At 39.6% G+C, this 10640-nt stretch overlaps 1 pseudogene; it reads left to right on the top strand.

Moving 5' to 3' along the window:
* Positions 1-553: 553 nt before the first annotated feature.
* Positions 554-4318, top strand: LOC100950932 (annotated as a pseudogene).
* The last annotated feature ends 6322 nt before the right edge of the window (positions 4319-10640 follow it).

The raw sequence follows: 10640 nt of genomic DNA, 5'->3' as shown, positions 1-10640 counted from the left end.
AAAAAAAAAAAAAAAAAAAAATCTTGGGCTCAAGTGATGCTCTTGCCTCAGCCTCCCAAGTAGCTGGTACTACAGGTGCCTACCATAACACCTGGCTGTTTTTTTAAAGGCAGGGTATCTTGCTCAGTGTGGTCTCAAACTCCTGAGCTTAAGCAATCCATTTGCTTCAGCCTCCTAGAATGCTACGATTACAGGCATGAGCCACTGTGCTCCGCCATAAAAAGGTTGATTTTATATAATTTCTTGTAGAAAATAGAAAAGGGAACACCTCTTCCTCACTTGTGAAGGATTATTTTGAATGTGCAGGGATGTTTAATATTGGAAAGTTAGTATAATACACCTTATTACTACTAGGCTAAAGAAAAAACCCATATGATTGCATCAATTCATTCAGAAAAGGCATTTGACAAAATGTAAGACTTAAATTAAAATTCTCAGTACACATCTGCTGAAACTACTCTATTGGGTTTGTCCTTTCTTTTGTCTCACTTCCCTTCACCCTCATGTGAACATCTCATCTGGGGACTTACTATAAGAACTAATTAGTTTGAAAATGGAAAACCAAGAACCAATAGATTCTTCTCAGAATGCCAAACTGTATTATTTCAGAGAAGATCTGCTGGTAATTATTAGGTTGCTGCTGGCAAGAAGTGAAAGGCTAGTTAAGAAAAAGGGTACAGCTTTACGTACGCAGTGCAACTCCTCTCAGTTCAGTGTAGTGCCATAGTTAATTTCAGAAGGAAAATGGGTCAAGTCTGAACAAAACAATTTACAAGGATCCTACTGGTAAAATTAGAACCTGGGAAACAGCAAAGCATACAACCAGGAAGGGATAGTCTGCTGAGGGTCTAGCAGTCATCCCTGTATTGCAGAGAACTCTTCATTATGAGTGTATCATTCTAGTGAAACAGTTCCGACCACTGATGGGTGGCTATCGCCTAGAGTTCTTGCTGGTCTCATAGATGATGATGAAAGCCCAGAAGCAGCTGCTTTCTGAGAGCTTGAGGAAACTGACTACGAAGGTGATGTTGCTGAGTGTTCTCCAGCTGTTTGTATGGACCCCGTATGTCAAACTACAAACACACATCATGACAGTAACCATTAATAGGGATGATGCAGAAAATGTGCAACCCAAGCCAAAGCCAGGGGATGGAGGATTTGTGGAAGTAATTTCTTTACCAAAGAATGACCAGCTAAAGAGAATCTCACAGTGGATGCCAAAGTCTATTCCTATGCTCTGGCACTGAAACATGTAAACATGAAGCCTTTTGAAGTGCCTTTCCTGAAAAAAAAAAAAAATTTTTTTTTGAAGCAGAGTCTTAGACTGTTGCCCTGAATAGAGTTCTGTGGTGTCACTGCTCACAGCAACCTCAAACTCTTGGGCTCAAGCAATCCTCTTGCCTCAGCCTCCCAAGTAGCTGGGACTACAGGCACCCGCCACAATGCCAGCTAATTTTTTTTGTTGTTGTTTTTTATTATAGTTGTCATTGTTTAGCAAATCAGGCTGGATTCAAACCTGCCAACTCCAGTGTATGTGGCTGGTACCTTCGCAGCTTTAGCTACAGGTGCTGAGCCACACGTCCTGAAATTTTAAGACAACACTGGCCATGTTTTTATAAACAAGACCACCAGGCCTTCTCCACTAAGACTTTGTATTCAAACTCAGCTAATAAAAGCAGAATAGAATACAAAAATAAAAAATTCTCAGTACACCAAAAAATATGGGGGAACTTCCTCAGCTTCAAAAAAAGCATCTACAAAGAAAATCTACAACTAGCATAATACTTAAAGGTGAAAGTCTGCATTCTAAGATTGGGAACAATGAAAGAATTTCTATCCTCACCACTGCTCATCAACACAATACTGCAAGTTCCAGCCATTGCAAGAAAAAAGGCATATACAGATAAGAAATGAAACTATTTGCAGACAACATAACTGTCTGCCCAAGGAGAGAACTCCAAGGAACATGCAACTAAAGTAAATGAATTCAGTAGGGTTGAAGAGTCTAAGTTGAACAGACAAAAGTCAGTTTTATTTTCTGTATACCAATGAGTAAGTAGAAACCAAAATAACAAGTGTAATACCATTTACAATTGCACCAAAGAAAATTACTTACGTATAAATGTACCAAAATGTTTAGGATCTATATGATGAAAATTACAAAATGCTGATGAAAGAAATTAAAAGATCTAAACAAATGAAGTGATTTGTTATGTTTAGGGATTGAAAGACTACATAGTATTCTCCCTAATTTTTCTATAGGTTTAAGGCAGTTGTACCAAAATCTCATCACATTTCTTTGAAGACATAATCTTATTATGAAGTTTATATGGAAAGGGAAAGGCTCTAGAATAGCAAAAACAATTTTGAAAAAGGAAACAAAGTAGAAGGAATCACTTTCTGATGTTAGGGCTTACTGTACTGCTGCTATAATTAGGAACTGATATTGGCAGAAGAAAACAGATTGATGGAAAAGAATAGAAAATTTGGGCTCGGCACCTATAGCTCAACCGGCTAAGGCGCCAGCCACGTACACCTAAGGCGGTGGGTTCGAATCCCCAGCCCGGACCCGCCAAACATCAATGACAGCTGCAACCAAAAAATAGCCGGGCGTTGTGGCGGGCGCCTGTGGTCCCAGCTACTTGGGAGGCGGAGGCAGGGGACTCGCTTGAGCCCAGGAGTTGGAGGTTGCTGTGAGCTGTAATGCCACAGCACTCTACCCAGGGGGACAGCTTGAGGCTGTGTCTCAAAAAAAAAAAAAAAAAAAAAAAAAAAATTTGGAAGTCTATAAAAATATACCCAGTCAATTATTTACAAAGAAACAAAGGAAATTCTATGGACAATGAGTAGGAGCAGACTTTTCAATAGATGATGCTGGAACAAAGGGATAACCACCAGAAAAAAAAAAACTTAAAATCTCACCCTAAACTTCCCCTCACAGTTTATAAAAACTCAGAATGGACCATAGATTTAAAAGTTAAAACATAAATCATAAGTAACTTCTAGAAAAGAGCTTAAGGGAAAATCTTGATCTGTGACTTGCCAGCAGTCTTAGAATTGACACTAAAAATACAGTCCATAAGAGGGAAAAGGACAAATTAGATCTCATCAAAATTAAAAGTTGTTCTCTGGCCCTATATGCTGGAAGTGGCCATGGCCAAAAACTGCAAAAAAAAAAAAAAAAAAAAAAAAACTTGTTCTGTGAAAGACTTGGTTAAAAGGATGAAAAGACAAATTACAGACTAGCAGAAAATATTTACAAATCACAAATCAAACAAAGGCCTTACACCTACCATATGTAAAGAAGTCTCAAAACTTTAAAATAATGTAGTTAGAACATTAGCAAAAGACAAGATATTTCACTAAAGAGGATACACAAATCAAGAACAAATATAGGAAAAAATAGTATCATTAGCCATTAGGGAACAGAAAAAAAATGCAGTAGAACCTTCATAGTTGACCACTTTCCTACATTGATCACCTCCTTAAGTTGACCTAAGCTTCATAGACACACATGCAGTACATATATGTATCTGTACAGTAGGCCTAGTTCCTTAGATCAACCAGGTTGTCACAGTCCCTTGGGTGTGCGGTTTACAGAGGTTCTGCTACAAACCTGTAATGGTTAAAATGAAAAACAGTGGTAACACCAAGTGTTGACAAGGACCAGGAGAAACTGGATCACTCGTATATTACTAATGAGAATGTAAAATGGCACAACCACTTTGGCAAATAACCATATGACCCAGCACTTGCATTCTTGGGGATTTATCCCAGAGAAAGTTAAGACTTATTTTCATATGGGAACTTATACAGGAATGTTCGTAGCAGCTTTATTCATAATATTCTCAAACTGGAAACTACTTAAATATCCTTCATTGGGTAAATAAACTGATAAATCTGTACCATGATCTGTACCATTCAGCAGGGTTTTTTTTTAAAGGGTTGGAGGTATGTCCAACCTTTTCTTTTTCTCTGCCACATATTATAAAAACATGAAAAGAGTTGTCTTGGTCCATACATTAAATATACAAACACTAACAAAACTCGATTAGCAACTTTTAACCTCCAGGAAATTAGGCTGAGTGGGAAAAAGCTGATCTCAAAAGAATACATACCACATGATCCATTTATTTATGTAACATGGAATGACAAAAATGAAGAACAGATAATTTATTGCCAGGAATTAGGAATGGAAAAGGATAGGTGTGCCATTTTACATTCTCATTAGTAATATATGAGTGATCTAGTTTCTCCTGGTCCTTGTCAACACTTGGTGTTATCACTGTTTTTCATTTTAACCATTACAGATTTGTAGCAGAACCTCTGTAAACTGACCACCTAAGGGACTGTGACAAGCTGGCTGACATATTATTCCTATAAAGGGATAATAATTGGAAAAAAATCTTATGATGGTAGTTAACTGTCTTTATCTTAATGGTTAGGCAAAGCTATATGTAACAAAACTGCATAGAGTTATATTCACACAGGTGAGTGCATGCATAGCTGGGGAAGTCTTAAAAAGCTTTACAGGTTGTATGATGCCATTTGTTGAGTTGGATATTATAGTTGCTTGAGATGTTAACAGAGAGAGGATAGGGAAAAGAAGCACAGGACTTCCACGTACATTTCTTTGCAACCTCCTGTGAATCTGTAATTATTTCAAGATAAAAAGTTTTAAAAATTGGGTTCTGGGATTGGGTTGGTAATATATTCTAGAAGTACATTGGTAGCCTCTTTGAATGAATGGAACATAGTAATATGTAATGTGCAGTGTCATCACCGTTATTCAAATAATCACCATCAAGGAATGAAGTAGAGGAGAAGGCATTGGGAGACCAAGTGTGAGGCACTTAAGTCACTATGACAATAATGATTATAATGACTCTGAAGTCACCTGTTTCTTATAGCCACATTGAGCGTATATCAGGAAAAAGAGAAATAAAAGTTATGAGCATGTGATTAAAATAGGTATGACTGGGTACAGTGGCACACATCTGTAGTTGCAGCTACTCAGGAGGCTAAAGTGGGAGGATGGTTTGAGTCTAGGGATGTAGTGTGCTGTGCTGTGCAGCCAAGTGTCCGCATTAAGTTCAGTATCAATATGATGACTTCAGGAGTGGAGGACCACCAGATGGCCTTAAGGGGGGTGAACCAGCCATGTCTGAAATGCGGGTCAAAAATTCTCATGCTGATCAGTTAGTGGGATCACACTTGTGAATAGCCACTGCACTCCAGCCTGGGTAACATAGCAAAAGCCTTTTTCTTAAAATAAACATAAAATAAGCACAGAGAACCACAATGCCAGCTTTGCAGGTCTCCTTCATCTCCTGGAGACACAGGGCAGCCAGGGTGAGGATCCCCTGATAGGACATTCCCTTGGAGAACCTGCCAGCCACTTGATAGCAGATTGAATATATGCAATTCCTTCCATGATGGAAGCTGCAATGCTTTGTCCTGACAACAGACATGTTTTGGGTATGGATTAGCCTTCCCTGTACTTAGGGCTTCTAATGGCACCATTCAACTTTTAACAAGGAGATACATTTTTTGGCAAATGAATATGTGCCCACCTTCTTAACAAATTTTACCATGTAGTTTATTACCAAGAAGTGCCTGGTCTTTGATAGGTGAAATGTCCTGCTAAAGATTAGTTATGTGCCCACATACTTAACAAATTTTACCATGTAGTTTATTACCAAGAAGTGCCTGGTCTTTGATAGGTGAAATGTCCTGCTAAAGATTAGTTATGGCACAAGTTGGAGACAACATCCCGTAAAATGTAAGACTTGTCCTACAGATGTTTTAAATGTCCTAAACAGGCAGTTATATGCTGCCATCTCCCCCATGGTTAGAATGCATAGGTTTGGGAACCAATAAGTAGAGATAGGAGTGTCCCCTCTAACTATTCCACCTACTAACCTACTTGGAGGATTTTAGTTCCCATCCCTGTGACCTTGACCTCTGTGAAATTGTCTTACAGATGCTTTAAAAGCCCTTTCACCTTTCTAGAAGCCCAAGTACCCAAGAGAAAAATGCATACACCAGGAAATAAGAACATGATTCTAATGAATTTAAGCTGAGACTACCCTCTCACCTTTTGGGGTTCCTCATGCCACTGAACAAATAGGAAAGGAGAAGGATCACTATGTCTGATGGGGGTGATCAGTCTCCTTTACCCAGGGGAAATTGAGTTGCTGCTACACAGTGGGGGCTAGAGTAGGGGATAAGAACTGCTGAGAACCCAGGAGATCTATAGGCACACCCCTTGTATCTATCTTACCCAGTAGTCCTGGTTAATGGAAAACTGTGACAATCCAATAAAGACAAAACCACCATGGACTCAAATCTGCCTAGACTTCATGCTGGTGAAAGCTAAGAGAAACATGAAATGAGTAGTGGAAAAATTTAATTCAGATTACCAAAATAGGCCTTGTCACCAGCCACAGAAGTGGAGACTTTAGTGGCCATGTTGTATGGTTTAGGTTTTTAAAAATCCCTTTTCCCCCTATCGTCTTTCCCCCCTTTTATATGCTGGGTACAAACTAAGGATGCTCTGTTAAGTACCCAGTCCTAAATCCAGTAAAAATAGGCTCGAATCCTGGTAAAGGTGGTCCTCAGAGCCTAGGCTATAAGAATGGGGATTTGAAGGGGATCCCCTTGGAGGAGAAGGTATTCTCAAAAGTCCAGGATATCACTAGGATCTGATGATCTGATTTCTGGGTAATGACTAGGCAAGAGAGCACAGCAGCTGTGAAGTACTGTGACTAAGTATCAAAGACTATATAGCTTGCTTTGTCCTTTTGTCTCAGGACCTTCCGCTCAGTCAGTCTGGTTATTCTCAAGCTAAGTATTGAAGCACCTGAAGAAGTCTTCCTCAGCTGTCTCCATAAAAAGAAAGTTCTCACGAAGGATGGAGATTTGCTAGGGTCAAGGATTAAGCAGGTTCCCTGAGTTTTGGAGAAGCTGGTTAGTAAGAGCATCTTATAGAAAGACAGAACCCAACCAAAGTAGCAGAGTCTGTGCCTTGAAAACCAGACATGGCTCAGGCCAGCACTCATCCTGAAGACAATCCTCCCTAGGATTTTTCACTGCATCTGCTTCTCCAACCTGTTCTTTCCTGTTGGACTGGATTAGGTTCCATGAGGGGTGTCCAAACTTTTTTTCTCTGCCACACATTGTAAAAACAAGAACAGAGTTGTCTTGGGCTGCACATTATATATACAAACACTAACAAAACTCGATTAGCAAACAAACAAAAGGTCCATGCACTTTTTCATGATAACTGACACCAAAGATAAGCAAAAAGAAGTCCTCACAAAATCAGCATGTGGACCACCACCCACAGCCACAGGTCAGAGACCCTTGGGTGGGAAGTCTATTCTCTCAATTCATCTTCTGAGAGATGGATTTGTCCCTAAAATAAATCAGGACATTATCAGATCTTTGAGCTAGTATAACTAGCTGTGGAAATGTCCAGACAGTAGAAATCTCTTTCACCACCTCAACTTGCCCTTACACAAAAATCATCTCCATTAATCATATTTTACCAGTATTTATGACTTCATTTTTTAAATTTTCAACCTATCCAATAACTTAGTCACTAATAATAGCTAATATCTGTTGGATGTTCACTATACACCATATTGTGTGTAAAGGATTTAACCTCTGAGGCTGATATTTCTGTATTCCCCATCTTATAGATAAGGAACCCTGGGCTCAGGCAGGTAAGATAACTTGCCCAAGGCCATACAGCTGGTGGGTAAAAAGACCTAAAATTTGAATCTAGGTAGTGTGACTCTTTTACACTGCTGCCATTGTTCTTTTCTCGTCCTACTGGTTTTACAGTTTTTAAGTGACTATTATCTCCCTCACCTTCTTTCTGAACCTCCTTCCCAGTCTCCCTTTTTCCATTTAAAGCCAATCTGCACACAAACAGTCTTCTCAGTCCTCGTGAAATGTACTCCCTCTGGATTCAAGAGTGCATTCATCTGGCAGTTTAGGTTATGATCCAGGAATCAAAGCTTGTTCTTTGATACCACTTAGGTCAGTGGTTTCTGGTCTTTAGTCTGCATAAGGATAAGTGAAGAGCTTTTACAAACCAGATTGCTGGGCCGTTCCCAGAGATTTTGATTCAATAGGTCAGAAGTGAAGGGGGACCCAGATGTCTCCATTTCTTACAGGAAGATTCTGATGGTGAAGGTCTTCAGATTGATCATACTTTAATTAACATCAAAAAGTCAAATATTCACTTATCTTGGTGACCTTTCTTTTCCAAAGTCCTGGCCTTTGGCCAAAGGGGAAACAATGAAAGTAAAACATTTTTTTGCCCTCCTAACTCCTGGAGATGTTCTTTAGGCCTTTTCTGGTGATATCTCTCCATGAATAAACAGTTTTTTGGTGTATGAGCTTCATAAAGTTCTCTGTCCCCTCTCTGTGCAGAGACACACAGCAGGGACACTCATACTTCCTCCCCTTGCCTGCATCAGCTCTGTCTGTGTCCTCATTCTATACCTTCACAGGGAACCAGCTATCATCTGACTCTTCCTTCTGCTGGGAACTGTAACAGGTCCCCTCCCTTTGCTAGGATGGGTGCATCCTGGGATGTTATGGCCTCTTCCTGAATAGGGATAACTTCACTTGGGAAAAAAAATTCATTCCTGTTTTATCCTTCACTGTATTATCTTAATTTGGATCTCCCTTCACTTCTCAGGTTTTCCAGAGAATGGAATCAATAGCATATATATATAAAAAAACATACGTACATGCTATCACAGATAAAAGTATGTATACATCTCTGTGTTTATGTGTGTATATGTGTATGATACACACACACAGAGGAGGAGATATTTATTATGGGAGGCTCATGCTATTATGGAGCTAAGTTCCACATTAGGAGGTATGACAAACTCTTCCTAGAAAAAATGCTACTTACCTCATTGCTGAATATCACTATGATCACCTTTAAAGTACTCCCCTTGGGAAGCTATCTATGCACCACACCTAGTTCACTCTTCAAAGCAATTTTGGAACTCTCTTCCAGGAATGGCCATGAACGCTGATGTTGTATTACCCTTCATGTCCTGAATGTCATCAAAATTCCTTTCAATATTTCCTTTATCTTGGGGTAAAGAAAAAGTCATTAAGGGACAGATCAGGTAAGTAGGGAGGGTGTTCCAAAACATTTATTTACTGGCTAAAAACTCCCTTATATACAATGCCTATGAGCTGGTGCATTGTTGTGATGCAAGAGCCATGAATTGTTGACCAAGATTTTCCTAACTGTTTCTTTATCTACCATGCATCTACCAAGATGTTTACTTGGTCTGCTATGCTCTCACAATCAGCCAATGATTTTGATGCAAAATTGGATGAATTTTTGCAATGTTTTCATCAGTTCTGCTCATTACTGGCTGCCCTGACCTCTCTTCATCCGTGACACTTTCTCTCCTCTCAGAAAAACATTTAATTCATTTGTACACTGCCATTCTTTTCATGGCATTATCTCCAGAAGCTTGGACTAAACTGTCCCTGATTTCACTTCCGCTTGTACAAAGTTTAACAAGAAATTTATGGATGTTAATTCATTGCTATAATTCAAGCTCCACATTCTCATGACAACACCCCCAAATCAACAATAATGAACACCACTCAACAACTGTGACAGGAACATGTTGACATGAACACAACTGTGAGACACTGTTATGCCAAGGTTAAGAAACATTACCAAGTTGTTTGTATAGTACTGTCAACATAAGTGCAAGGTGGCAAGTTCACAAACTTAATTATCAGACCGCATATACTATCTGCAGATTGGAGAACCAAGAAACGCCAAGGATCAAGGTGTGGGGGTGCAGCTGCCAGGAGCTCATCTCTGATGTCCAAGAGCAGGAAAAAATGAGCTCAAGAAAAGAATGGCCCTTTCTCTGCCTTTTTGTTCAGTTTACAGCCTCAATACATTGGATGATACCTGCCCACACGAGGGAGGGCAAATCGTCTTTACTCAGTCTACTTATCCAAATCTAATCTTTCCCAGAAATAACCTCAAGAGACACCAAGAAATAAGGTTTAGCAGCTATTTGGGCATTTTTTTTCCCAGTCAAACCAACACATAAAATTAACCAACCCAATGTGAGTGTGGATATGCATTTCTTTATCCTATGTAGAGACTCCTTACCCTCCAGAATGAGTTCAAAAAGAGGACTGTGTAGCTTGCATTTGTCCAGAGTTGTCCTTCAGCTGCTCAGCGGATAGGCTGCTCTCTACTCCCTGTGCAGGGGGAATGAAGGCTTGCAGAGGCCCCCACCACCCTCCATTTTGAACACATTCCTTTTCCCTGTATCAGCAGCCATGACTGAACCAATAATAGTTTCTAGATATTGAATGCTTATTGTTTATTGTCAGAGATTCTGGGGAAAGTCCCTTTCATGGGAAATTGAAACCCTCTGACATTACCATGAGTTGTTCTTCTCAGTGCAAGCAGATGAGATGACCAGAGTGTGTCCAGGGTCTGTGGATCTTAGCAAGCTCCTCGTGAATCTGTGCAGCTTTTTTAAAAGACAGAGAACATAGAAATCATGTAGTGTTTTCATGTTACCTGTGGTTAAAAATTCATGCTCTTTTCTTTTTGTTTTCTATTG

The sequence above is a fragment of the Otolemur garnettii genome, unplaced genomic scaffold (genome assembly GCF_000181295.1).
Source record: "Otolemur garnettii isolate 467f Iridium unplaced genomic scaffold, OtoGar3 scaffold00068, whole genome shotgun sequence".
Lineage (NCBI taxonomy): Eukaryota > Metazoa > Chordata > Mammalia > Primates > Galagidae > Otolemur > Otolemur garnettii.
The sequence above is the reverse complement of the archived record's forward strand: the minus strand, read 5'-3'. Positions and strand labels throughout refer to the sequence as shown.